Raw genomic sequence first — 13,797 nt, forward strand, 5'->3', positions numbered from 1 at the left:
AATGAAAATGGTTGTGTGAAGCATACATATATGCACATACCTGTGCACACACGTATGCAGACTATTATTCAGTATTTTGTAGCCTGCTGAGCATTATGTCAGGACTAGTATTATATTGGGTGGGTCTTCTGAAATTTTTTAAATTAAGACTTTTGATTTTGTATATTGTCTGTCCTATCCCTAACTCCTTGGTAAAAATTACTGCAGTTTCATTGAACCTACGTAATTAGCTTACCTCAATTTGTTCTACAAATGTTGGTTGGCTTTGGTTTATCTTTTTCTTCGTCTTTAATTTTCAGCAGTAAATTAGCAGTTAATCCAGTAATGCCTTACCTGACCTTAGATATCAGTATTGCTCATTCCCATCCTTGCTAAGTCACTCTTTAATAAAGTCATAATGGTGCCATGCTTCCAGAAGTATCAAAGGGAATGAGCCTTCTAGACTGCTAAAACTGGGTTTAATTCTGATTGTCCCACTTCCAGCTCTTGTTCTCTTGGGCAAGTTAATTAACTTCTGAGCCATGGTTATTGATTAAAAGGATGGTTATGATAATACTTAGATAGCAAAGTAATTTGCAGGTTTGATTGAAGTAACTCTTATAAAAGCAGTGAGAGTTCATGACTGCTCTGAAAAACAAATGCCTGGGTGAGGCACAGTGGCACACACCCGTAATCCCAGCTTCTTGGCAGGTTGAGGAAGGAGGATCGTGAAGTCAAGTCCAGCCTTGGCCACTTAGTGAGATCCTGTCTCAAATTTAAAAAAGGGACGGGGGGAAGGCTGGGAATGTAGCTTAGAGATAAAATACTCCTGGGGTCAGTTCCCCAGTCTCAAACAAAACAACAAAAACAAACCTATTAAAGTTGATTGGAATGCTTGGGCCCATTTTTTTTTTCATCTCAGAATATATAAACATATGATAGATGGTTTGGTTTGCCTCCCTAGAGTCCACATGATGCAGTCTTGGTCCCCAGGGTAGTGGTATTAGGAGGTGGTGGAACTTTTAAGAGATGGGGCTTGGTGGGAAGTCCTTAGGTCATTGGGGGTATGATCTTAAGCAGGATAAAGGTATTTTTGGTGATATCCTTGAGTTCTGGCAATAGGGTTGTCATAAAAGAATGAGCTTGGGTCCACTGAGTCTCTACTTTCTGGCTTGAGATGTCATCTTTCTTCCCTTTCCTGCCTTGCTGTTTGTCATGGGTCCTCCAAAACTATGAACTAAATAAATCTCTTTACTTCGTAAGTATCTAGTGTCAGATAATTCATTATAGTTATGAAACGTTGAATAACACAGGCATAATTCTAAAGATGTCCCTCCAGGCCTCCTGTCTTCTGGTTGTCCAGTGAAAGACTGGTCTGGACACTGCTGTGGAGTTTCTTTGCAGATGAAACTAAGGTTACTAATCAGCTAGGTGACTTTCACATGGTTCATTTTATCCCTGTAGGATTATTGATTTCTGTTAGCTTTGCTGGTTTAACTTAATTTTTGAAACTCTTATCTACCAAAGCAATATGTGCTCATTGTAATGTTGAAATAATATCTTAATATTAAGAAATAGAAATCTTTTTCTCCTCTTAGCTTCTTTCCCATTTCCATTCTGTAATTATAAGTTAAACATTGTTTGCATATTCTCCTAGACATACAGTGTTCATGTGCACATGTGTATCACATGTGTATCTGGAATATTTCTGTTTACAAAGATGCTGTCATTCAGTTACTTTGTTTAATAGCTTCCTTTCCCCATGATGTGCCATGAGACACCTTTATGTATCTGTATGTATAGCTCTCTTAGGTTTTTGGGTTTTTTTTTGGTATCTGAGATTTATTTATTCACTCATTCATTCATTCTAATTTGTTATATATGAGAGCAGAATGTGATACAGTTCACGTTACACATATAGAGCACAATTTTTCATATCTCTGGTTGTATACAAAGTATATTCATCCCGTTCTGTCTTCATACGTGTTCTTAGGGTAATGATGTCCATCTCATTCCACATCTTTCCTACCCCTATTCCCCCTATCTTCCCCTCTCACCTTTTGTCCTATCTAGAGTTCATTTAATCCTCCCTTGCTCCCCCTCCCAACCCCACTGTGGGTACTGGTGATTTAACTCACGGGAACTTGACCACTGAGCCACACCTCCAGCCCTATTTTATATTTTATTTAGAGATAGGGTCTTACTGAATTGCTTAGCACCTCACTTTTGCTGAAGCTGGCTTTGATCTAGGGAGGCTGCTTCAGGTATGTTTCATAACATCCCATCAGATGGATAAACTGTATTTATTTACTTACATTTAGGTGGTTTCCAGTTTGTCATTATTTCTTAAATGTTGCAGTGAGCATCTAGGTAGTAGACCACTTATGTAGAGTCCTATAAGCAGTGTTAGTAGTGAATAAAGCCTGTGTATTTAAAATGTTACTAAATGTTGCTATACTGTCTGCCCACTAATAAAGTGTACCAATTTGTACTTCCACCCATGATTTGATATGCTCCGGAAAAAAGTCCAAGTTCTCCTTTCTTTATAGGATGATGGGACATAATGGATTAACAGTAGAATTGATCCCATTGTGAGGAACTGGTGTCTGGGAAATTAGGAACATGAAGGATACTTAATGCATCTACAAAGGACCTGTTGTAAAATGATCTATTCAGAGAAGAAAGAAACAGTGACTCCTAGACTTCTTATTTGCCCAGCCTTCTATGAATATCGTGTGTATTACAGCTACATATCTCTATCTAAAAGGCTTGGGACCAGAAGTGGTTCTGGTGGGTTTTTTTCAGATTATGAAAAATTTTGCATGGACTGAATTTAAGATTGACTATCCCTAACCTGAAACTTTTGGTGGGGAGCATTTTGGATTTTGGATTTTCCATTTAGGGCTGTTCACTCAATATCACTCTTTTTAGTACTTGAAGCAAAGGGTCTCATTTTAATGTACAATTCTTACGATTTAAAAATTTTGTTTAATTTAAAAATTAAAATTGTCATATACAACTGATGGCACCCCGTAGTTTACATCAGTCCCCACCTATTGCCTTATTCATTTTGGTAATTCTAATGGTCCCAGTTGACATTTGAATTTGTGACCCCTGACTTAGATCTTTTCAATAAAAAAGGAGATGACATAATCCTTAGTAATTAGGGACTGTAGATTGGAACTTGAAAATTGTGAAATATATTGCAATATCCATTGAAAAAAATTGGGTTAGAAAGTCAATAAGAGATGAAAATTAAAAAAAATCAAAGGACAGTTGTCAGTTGGGCATAACTTTACAGAGTTCTTCTCTGCATTTAATGTCATTTTGTGTGTATGTTTTTAAGACATCGAGGAACTTTCAGAGTATGTTGATCCCAAAGGTTCAGGTACTAGACAGGCCAATCCTAAACATTGGATACCTTTCCATTTTATGTGCATTTGATATGTGAGACTTTGAGAACTTAATAACTTTGAACTTTGGATCTTCTTTCTTCTTCAAAACTTGAGATAATGTATACAGTCCTGTGCGTAGATATTTGTGTGTGTGTGTGTGTGTGTGTGTGTGTGTGTGTATGTATGTATGAGTGGGCTTTCAGTCTCCGGAATTGTATTTAAGAATATTTGAAGTCAAGTGTGTAGTTTAAAAATAGTCTCCTTAAGCATTCATTTGGGAGGCAGGGTGTAGCTCAGTGGTGGAGCACATGCTTAACATGGGAGAGGCCCTGAGTTCACCCTATCCAATCCAAATGAAACAACATTCACTTGGTTCATTTCACAAAAATATAGTTTTTTGAACTTACTTTATTATATCAAGTCTGGTCTTATTTTCACCACTAGATTTTTATTTTTATTTTTTTAAGAAAATCTATAGATGATTTCTAAAAGTTAAATAGTAGAGAGATGAAGGTACACTACAGAGACATTTTTGCATGACTTTTGCCTTTTATGCTAATTATACTTTCACTTTCCTTCATAGGTCTCCCATTTCATCTTAGCTTTTGATGTGTCTATCATCTAATTTTTTTACAGATAATATTTTCAAGTTCTGGCCAGAAAAATTCCAGGAAGAATCTTTTTATCTTGCCTTCCAGATCCCTCCCTCCCTTCTCTTGATCTGTTCTTTGCTCTCATGAGGTTTTGTCATCTTTTTTCCAGGCCATTATCCCCTTTATCAAGGCCAGACACTGGCCAGTGTCCTCACTGATGTTCTCACTAGCACCCTAGATGACAACCTCAGAACACCTAGACGACAAACCCGGAACAAACCACCGCCCCCAGTCTTATGCCACAATGCTTTGTGATCTCTGTTTGCAGGCTGTAGGGCTCTGCCAAGTCAAGTGAGTAATCACTGCTGTTTCAGCTGCCCTTTGATTTTTTTTTTTTTTTTTTAATTTTCATCTCTTACTGACTTTCTAACCCAATTTTTTTCAATGGCTTTTGCAATATATTTTTTTCACAAATTTCAAGTTCCAGTCTACAGTCCCTAATTACTCTCTAAGGATGATGTCATTTCCTTTTTTATTGAAAAGATCTAAGTCAGGGGTCACAAATTCAAATGTCAACTGGGACCATTTGAATTACCAAAATGAATGAGGCAATAGGTGGGGACTGATGTAAACTGCAGAGTGCTGGCTCTCTCTGGGGGCTGGGGCTGGGGGGAGCAGCAGTGGTTGTTGTCCCATGGAACCTTTGGCCTAATGTTGTTCCATATTTTGTTTTCTCTAGAAAAATCAAATATCTAATTTGGTATATGAAATCTCAAATTGTTTGAGTCACACTTTTGGAAACACTGTGTAGACTACCAAAACAGACCTGACAGTTATGCATCTTTATTTAAACCTCAACATATTTCTCTATTTTTATTTATCACTATTTCTTTGTCTTGTCTGTTGTTATCCTTCCTGTCTCAGATGTTTAAAGTCTTCTCTCCCCACCTTTTTCTGCTTAAAAATATTTAGAATGTCTTACTTACTACTGAAATAAGTACTACCTCTTCTTCAGTGCCCTTTCCTATGCCCCAGCATCCCATCTTTTCTCGTCTGGCTGATTGTATTTATTAGACAGGGTGTTCATTTGTTGCCTGTACCTGTTCTTCTTCACTCCTGCCCCTGCAATCTGCTTTGGTCTTTATAACTTCTCTGAAGCTCTTGCTTTCTTCAGATTCTGTCGTAGCACCAACTAGAATTTTCCTCTGAACACTGCTTTGCTACCTGCTTTCGGTAGCTCACTGTGCTATACTTCAAACACTGTACTTCTTAAAGACTTTCTCAATGGCCTTCTTCCTGTGTTTGTGTTGATTTTGATGTCCCCCTGTGGCATTCTGCTGGAACTTCAAACTCCGCCTGTTGAGGTGGAATTCATTCTGTACCTTTCTCCCTATCCCCTCTTCTCCAGCTGATTTTATTTCTGTTAGCAACCCCATTTTCCTCTTCCCTGCCTCAGACATTTAGGTTTCAAACTCTGGATCCATCCTTGAGTTTTCTTTATCTCTTCCATTTCAGTCATGGAGCTACTGTGTTTTCCTTCAAAACACAGCTGGTATCCATATCTTCCTTCCTAGGTCTTTGTCTTCTAAATAATACAGGTGGTCTCTGATTCTCCCTACTTTCTGCAAAATCAAACTCTCCTTAGTTGATTAAGGGCTCTGAATACTCAGCAGTCTAGGCCCCCCTCGTTACCACCTTTTATCAAGTGTCTTCAAGGTCTAGCCAGGTGAAGTCTTCTAGTCTCTGTCTCACTCCCCCCATCCCATTAGCCAAGTGGATCCACTGCCATCTCCTGAACATGCTTTGCTTTGGCCCTTGTGTTTCTGATTCCTTTGCCTGGAATTCTCTTCTTCTTTCAGCTCTTCCTTTAGCCTGATGAAATTCTACACATTGTTCAGATTTTCTTCATATCCACCATTCTTTCTTAAATACCTCCCATAACTACCCTTAACTTTAAGTCATTTTCCCTGTTTGTCTAGCATTTCATCTGGCCATTTTATGTGACACCTACCATATTGTTATCCTTCCTGTCTCAGATGTTTCATGTTATTAATAATTAAAACAGAAGACCATTGAATTTCTTCCCCTTCCCCCCTAAATTCAACAGATTAGAATTCATGAAGTTTTCTGTGCTACATGTCACATTATATTGCAGATCATTAATAAGCCTCTTTTAGCTGGGCATGGTGGCAGATGCCTGTAACTCCAGTGGCTCTGGAGGTTGAAGCAGGAGGATTGCAAGTTCAAGGACAGCCTCAGCAACTTATCAAGGCCCTAAGCAACTTAGCAAGACCCTGTCTCTAAATAAAATATAAAAAAGGGCTGGGGATGTGGGCTCAGTGGTAAAGTGCCTCTGGGTTAAATCTCCAGGAGCCCTCTCCCAAAATAAAAGAGGTTTGTTTATTTTTATCTTTTTATCTCCTAATGGATAATAAACTCCCCCCCCAAAGATGCTGTGCCTTATTATTAATTTTATATCCCTGTAGCATGTAGCCCAGTGGTAGGTACAAAATACATATTTTATTTTTTAAATATTTATTTTTTAGTTGTAGTTGGACACAATATCTTTATTTTTGTTTAATTTATGTGGTGCTGAGGATCACACCCAGGGCCTCACATATGCTAGGCGAGCGCTCTACTGCTGAGCCACAATCCCAGCCCCTACATATTTTATTTTTTTATATTTATTTTTTAGTAGTAGTTGGACACAGTACCTTTATTTTATTTATTTATTTTTATGTGGTTTTGAAGATCGAACCCAGAGCCTTGCACGTGCTAGGTGAGCGCTCTACCACTGAGCCACAACCTCAGCCCCAAAACACATATTTTAAATGAGAACTTTTCACGTTATTAATAATTAAAACAGAAGACCATTGAATTTCCTGCCTGTCCCTCCCGCTAAATTCAGCAGATTAGAATTCATGAATTTTTTTTGTGCTAAATGCCAGACTTGGCACATAATATAAGCAGTTAGTCAAAGAAAGTACATCTTTATCTCTTGTGTAAATGCTTCTTATATAGTTAAGATTAGCTCTGTGATAGTATTTAAGGATAGCTGATTTTGCCAACTGTTTGCAAACTATGTAAAATATATGATTACATAGCAGGAGTAAGTTGTGTTCAGAAGTACCATTATGAACAGAGATTGAATTTATGATACAAAAAATTTAATGTTCAATTTAGAAAAATTTTGGCTCTGAGCTAGGCATGGTGGTGTATGTCTGTAATTCCTGCAATATGGGAGGCTGAGGCAAGAGGATCTTAAGTTAGAGTTGTTCCTGGTGAAAGTAGCTCAACTTATTGAGTCTGTGTCTCAAAATAAATAAAACGGGCTGTAGAAGTAGCTCAGTGGTAAAGTGCCCCTAGGTTCAGTCCCCAGTACTTTACAAAAATAAATAAGCAAATAAATTTTTTGGTTCTGTTTTTTTTCTCTCAATAACAGTTTTTTAAAAATTTTTAGTTGTAGATGGACACAATAACTTTATTTATTTTTATGTGGTACTGAGGATTGAACCCAGTGCCTCACACATGCTAGGCAAGCACTTTACCACTGAGCCACAACCCCAGCTCAATAACAGTTTCAATTAGAGTAATTATTCTTAAAAATTTATTTCTGCTGGAAAAATTCATATGCAGTAGAATGAGGTTGAACCCCTATCTCTTACCCTGCACAACATTCAGCTTAAAGTGGATCAAGGACCTAGGCATTAGACCAGAGAGGCCCAGCTTTCTACCTATTCAGCTTAGGAACCGACTTCCTCAATAAGACTCCTAAAGTGCAAGAAGTAAAATCAAGAATCAATAAATGGATGTTATCAAACTAAAAAGCTTCTTCACAACAAAGGAAACAATCAAAAATGCGAATGGACAGCCTACAGAATGGGAGAAAATTTTTACCACCTGCAGAGCATGAATTTCCAGGATATTCAAAGAACTCAAAAACTTAACATCAGAAAAACGAATAATCCAATCAGTAAATGGGCAAAGGAACTGAACAGGCACTTCACTGAAGAAGATATACAATCAGTCAATGAATATATGAAAAAATGTTCAACAACTCTAGCAATTAGAGAAATGGAAATTAAAACTACATCCATCCCCAGTCAGAATGGCGATTATCAAAAATACAAGTAAAAATAAATGTTGGTGATGATGTGGGGAAAAAGGTTCACTCATACATTGCTGGTGGGATTGCAAATAGTGCAGCCAATCTGTAAAGCAGTGTGGAGATTCCTTAAAAAACTTGGAATGGAACTACATTTGACTCAGTTATTCTACTTCTCAATTTATACCTGAAAGACTTAAATCAGCATACTACAGTAATGCAGACGCGTCAATGTTTATAGCAGCTCAATTTACAATAGTCAAACCATGGAACCAACCTAGGTGCCCTACAACAGGTGAATAGAAAAAGACAATGTGTTATATATACACAATGGAATATTACTCAGCCATAAAGAAGAATGAAATTGTGGCATTTGCTGATAAGTGGATGGAACTGGAGGCTGTCATGCTAAGTGAAATAAGACTGCCCCCAAAAACCAAAGTGTGAATGTTCTCTCTGATATGTGGATGCTAATCCACAACAAGGGAGGGGAAGATTAGAAGTTCATTGGATTAGATAAAGGGGAATGAAGGGAAGGGAGAAAGGATGGAAATAGGAATGACAGTAGAATGAATCGGGCATAATTTTCCTATGTACATATATATGAATATATGACAGTGTAATTCCACATCATGTACAACCACAGGATGGGATACTAATTAGAAGTTATACTCCATGTATGTATAATATGTCAAAATATATTCTACACTCTACTATCATGTATATCTAAAAAGAACCAAAAAAAAAAAAAAGTCATTCCATGCTTAGGAGTAGCAACAATCTTAAGAGGAGTAATAGGGAATATAATCTCTGAATAAAATACAAAATATGGCTGGGGTTGTGGCTCAGTAGCTGAGTGCTCCTGAGTTAAAATCCCCAGCATGCCCTCCCCATTATACATATATATTAATATATATGTATATATTAATCTGTTTCCATTTTGTGGAAGTGGAAAATTTGGTTTATTTAGATATTTAGATACTTATTTTTAAGCTGTTCATTATTCAAAAGTTAATGTATTAATATAGTTGTCCCTCAGTATCTGAGGGGAATTGGTTCCAGGAACCCCAGAGAATACCAAAATCTTTGATGCCCAAGTCCCTTATATAAAGTTGTAATAGTAGTTGCCTATAACCCATGCGTGTCCTCCTGTATTCTTTAAGCATCTTTAGTTATAAAGCCTAGTATAATGTAAATGCTAAGTAAATGATTCTTGTACTGGATTATTTGGAGAAAAGGACAAGAGAAACAATCGGTATGTGTTCAGTATAGATATAACCATTGTAGGTCTGACTATGGAGCACATGTCAGCAATAAGGAAAAGTTTTTCTTTTTAATATTTTCAGTCCAAGGTTGGTTGAGTCCATGGATGTGGATTCCACAGATATGGAGGACTGAATGAATATAAAGGTTCAAATGGGAGAAATACTGTGTTAGCTACTTGCTCATTTTTACCAACCAACTACAGCAAGGTTTGTTGGTAATCAGCCAGTAAATTGTAGTCTAGTGTAGTACTCAGAATGGTTGACGGTAGACCTTCTAGAGTTAAACTGCCTAGGTCAGAATCCTGTTTTGGGATTTACTAGATTGGGCAATTTGCTTCATCTCTCTTTCTACTCCTCAGTTTTATGTCTGTGAAATGAGGTAATAATAATAATGTTTCCCTTATGAGTAGTGTTGCCTATTGCTTAAAGGATACACCCCTAAGCACAGTGCCTGACCCACCCCACAGTGGTAGTTGCTTTCTTCTTTAATGTCCAGCAATTCTTAAAAAAAAAAAAAAAAAGGCAATATGACACCTTTTCATATATTTACTAGGGCTTTAAAAAACTAATACTTTGTGGCCTAGCACTTGCCTAACATGCATAGGGCCCTGGGTTTGGTCCCCAGCCCTGCAGGGGAGGAGATGGAAAGCTAAAACTTTCATTTTGTAAATTTTAATACTGGTTAGAAAATTTTGTGTTTTGTGGATATGAGATTATTTGGGAAATATTTTCAAACTTCTTTTCAAACTGCATACTTTTCCTTCAGAGTACTTCCTCTCTAGGACAATGTCATCTTTACTTTAGAGGGACAAAGGGTACCATTTGGGTTGTACAATGTGATCGAGTAGAGATGTTGGTTTTGCCAATTTCTTGTGTTCACTGTGCTTACATTGTTGATGTTATCATTGTTGTGGTTCCTTGAAACCACACGACCATTTTGTAGGAGTGAGGTTGGATGAATTATAACAATAACGTAGTCCATTTGTCCATACACCAGGGCAGGTGTCAATAGTAACACTTGTAGTTCACTGAAGGAGACCAGGAAGGTTACGCCTTGTCACTGTGGATCTCCTACTCTTCCTTCAGAGACTCTTGCTGTGTGACTAACTGGCATCTGGATTGAGAAGAGGGTGCCAGTGGCAGTCCATGCACAAAATATCAGTAAGTTGTGATTTTTTTTTTTGTTTCCTTTAAAAAGAAGAAATATAACTCTGTTACCTTCCATGCAAAAGAAATAGCATGGTTTATCATGTTCACTCAACTCACTAATGAAGACACCATGTGAGTCCATCCTGTACTTTGTACCCACCGTTCCTCAGCCTAGCAGTCTCTCCACCTCATTCCCCTCGTGCTCCCGTCACCTCACTTTCCTGTGCATAGTTTACACAGTGACAAATTGGATTCTGTTGTCTTCATTTAGGTTTTATTAGCATTATAACCTTATTGGTTTTCTAATTTTATTATGTTGACATTGTAGAATTAACTTTTGCTATCCTCTAATAATGGGTACTCAGATAGATAGTTCTAATTATTCTTTAGAATTCTGTAATAAATAGCTTTTGTGACCAAAAAAAAAAAAAAAAAAAAAGACTTTTGCAAATTAGTTCCTGAAGACAAATTTGTTATAATGGAATTATTAACTCTTACTACATGGTACATTGCTTTCCTAAAGGGTTCACATTTAATATGGTGTCTCTAGTAAAAACAGCAGCTTTACTACAACATTTCCACCAGTGAGTGTTAGGATATTTTTTTGTGTGTGTGCATTTTAGTATATGTAAAGTGGTAACTCATGGTCGTTTAATATGCATTTTTGCTTTCCACAGCAAATGAAACATTCCCTGTTCTTATTTATATATTTTTCTCCTATAAGACTGAGATTTAGATTTTTTAGTAGACATTTAAGTAAAGTTGCATTTTATATAGCAAGAACTTCCTTTGTCCAACATGGAATTCTGTTAGCTTCTCTAATAAAATAAAGTTCTGGGGACTTTTATTAATACATAGGATTTTAACAGAAGGTAGTTTGCTGGGTAGGACCTGTTTTAGGCAGAAAACCTCCAGTTTTGGACATTACTCTGAGACACTTCTGCATTGTAAAATGATACATTGTTTTGAATACCACACTCTAAGCCTTTATGTGTAGCCATTCCTTATGATTCGATAGCTTAATTCTCAGGAAATAAGTCAATGAGCCTGCCAGTCCATTTCTTTTTAAACACATAGGATGTAGAGATGATGATTACAGTCTGATGGCAAAAATACATGTGCTCCTTGAGGGACAGATTAAGGGGCAAAGCACCTTACTGTCTTATTGGGTCAAGTTCCTGATGGGATAGAGTTCCTATTGGGCAGCCCACTTTTCAGACCTGTGACCACCTCACTGGGGTGTGCTGCTTGTGGAATTCCACTGGCAGGACAAAGTATTCTGTGCCAATGGGCTGAAGTCATTGTTTTTATTCAAGTACTCGCTATTTTAGATTCATATTAGTTCAGAATGCCCATTCAGAATGCTCATGGGACCAGAGCAGTTTCATTTTATATATTTTTAATGATATTTGAAATAACACATAAGCTAATGATTTAGAAGTACTTGATTCTATAAGATTTCTTGGGCAGGGGTAGCAGCATTTGGGGGATAGTCCAATCATTTCTCCTATATTTTCAAGAGCAATAGAATGCATTTCAGGCCATTTATGGAATTTTTTTCTCAAGAAATGGTAACTATGACAGCAGTCTCTGATTTTGTTTTGGCTTGTTTTTTGGCCATAAAAGTAATTTTTTTAAAAAAATTAAATTTATTTGTTCTTATCAGTTATACATTATGACAGCAGAATGCCCTTTGATTCATTGTACACAAATGGGAACAGTTTTTCACTTCTCTGGTTGTACATGAAGCAGGATCCCACCATTCATGCCATCATACATGTACCTAGGGTAATGATGTGTGTCTCATTCCACTATCTTTTCTGTCTCCATACCTCCTCCGCACCCCCCTTTGCCCAATCCTAAGTTCCTCCATTCATTCTATGCCCCTCCCCATTATGGATTATCAGAGAAAACATTTGACTTTTGTTTTTTTGGGATTGGTTTACTTTACTTAGCCAGATATTCTCTAACTCCATCCATTTACCTGCAAATGCCATAATTTTTTATTCTCTTTTATTACTTCATAATATTCCATTGTGTGTATACACCACAGTTTCTTTATTCATTCATATATTGAAGGGCATCTAGGTTGGTTCCACAGTTTGGCTATTATGAATTGTATTGCTATAAACATTAATGTGACTGTGTTGCAGTTTTTAAGTTTATACTGTGTTGGGTATAGACTGAGGAGTGGGATAGTTGGGTCAAATGGTGGTTCCATCCAAGTTTTTAAAGGAATCTCCATACTACTTTCTAGATTGGTTGTACCAATTTGCAGTCTCACCAGAAATGTATGAGTGTGTCTTCCCCCCCCGAATCCTTGCTAACACTTATTGTTGCTTGTATTCTTGAGCTGTCATTCTGACTGGAGAGAGATGAAATCTTAGAATAGTTTTGATCTGTATTTCTCTGATTGCTGGAGATGATGAACATTTTTTCATATATTTGTTGATTGATTGTATATCATCTTCTGAGAAGTATCGGTTCATTTCCTTAGCCCATTTATTGATTGATTTTTTTTTTTTTTTTGGTGTTAAGTTTTTTGAGTTCTTTATGTATACTGGAGATTAGTGCTCTATCTGATGTGCATGTGGTAAAAATTTGCTCCCGTACTATAGGCTCTCTCTTCACTTGAGTGATTGTTTCTTTTGCTGAGAAGAAGCTTTTGAGTTTGAATCCATCCCGTTTATTGATTCTTAATTTTGTTTCTTGTGCTTTAGGAGTCTTGTTAAGGAAGTCAGGGCCTAATCTGACATGATGAAGATTTGGGTCTACTTTTTCTTCTATTAGATACAGGGTCTCTGGTCTAATTCCTAGGTCCTTGATTCATGTTGAGTTGAACTTTGTGCATGGAGAGATTCTGGGGTTTAGCTTCATTTTGCTACATATGGGAAATCTCTGATTTTTACCCAACTACACTAATGCTCCAAATATGCAAATAATAAAAGCATCTACACTGAAGTTCTTGCCCCAATCTTAATTGAAATCTGCATAAGTATATTGTTATGTAATTTTAAAAAAATACATGGCAGCAGAATGCATTACAATTATTATTACACATATAGAACAAATTTTTCATACCTCTGTTTGTATATAAAGTATGTTCACATCAATTCATGTCTTCATGCATGGATAATGATGTCTATCACATTCTACCATCCTTGTTAATCCCCTGCCCCCTCCTTTTCCCTCCCACCCCTCTTCCCTATCTAGAATTCATCTATTCCTCCCATGCTCTCCCTCCCCACCCCACTATGAATCAGCCTCCTTATATCAGAGAAAACATTCAGCATTTTTTTTTGGGGGGGGAT

The 13,797-nt window shown here is 37.0% G+C and overlaps 1 protein-coding gene across 23 annotated transcripts in view; it reads left to right on the plus strand.

Annotated features, from left to right (window-relative positions):
* The window catches only part of Ppfibp1 (PPFIB scaffold protein 1), a 288,979-nt gene that overhangs the window by 37,019 nt on the left and 238,163 nt on the right, over positions 1-13,797 (plus strand). Inside the window, exon 1 of one of the 23 annotated variants that reach the window (XM_077109301.1) lies at positions 10,463-10,498. The exons of the other annotated variants lie outside the window; for them this stretch is intronic. The gene's annotated coding sequence lies outside the window, so the exon portion shown is untranslated. Of the gene's footprint in view, positions 1-10,462; positions 10,499-13,797 lie in introns of those variants that run through there. 23 annotated transcript variants of the gene reach the window in all.

The sequence above is a fragment of the Callospermophilus lateralis genome, chromosome 4 (genome assembly GCF_048772815.1).
Source record: "Callospermophilus lateralis isolate mCalLat2 chromosome 4, mCalLat2.hap1, whole genome shotgun sequence".
Taxonomy (NCBI): Eukaryota; Metazoa; Chordata; class Mammalia; order Rodentia; family Sciuridae; genus Callospermophilus; species Callospermophilus lateralis.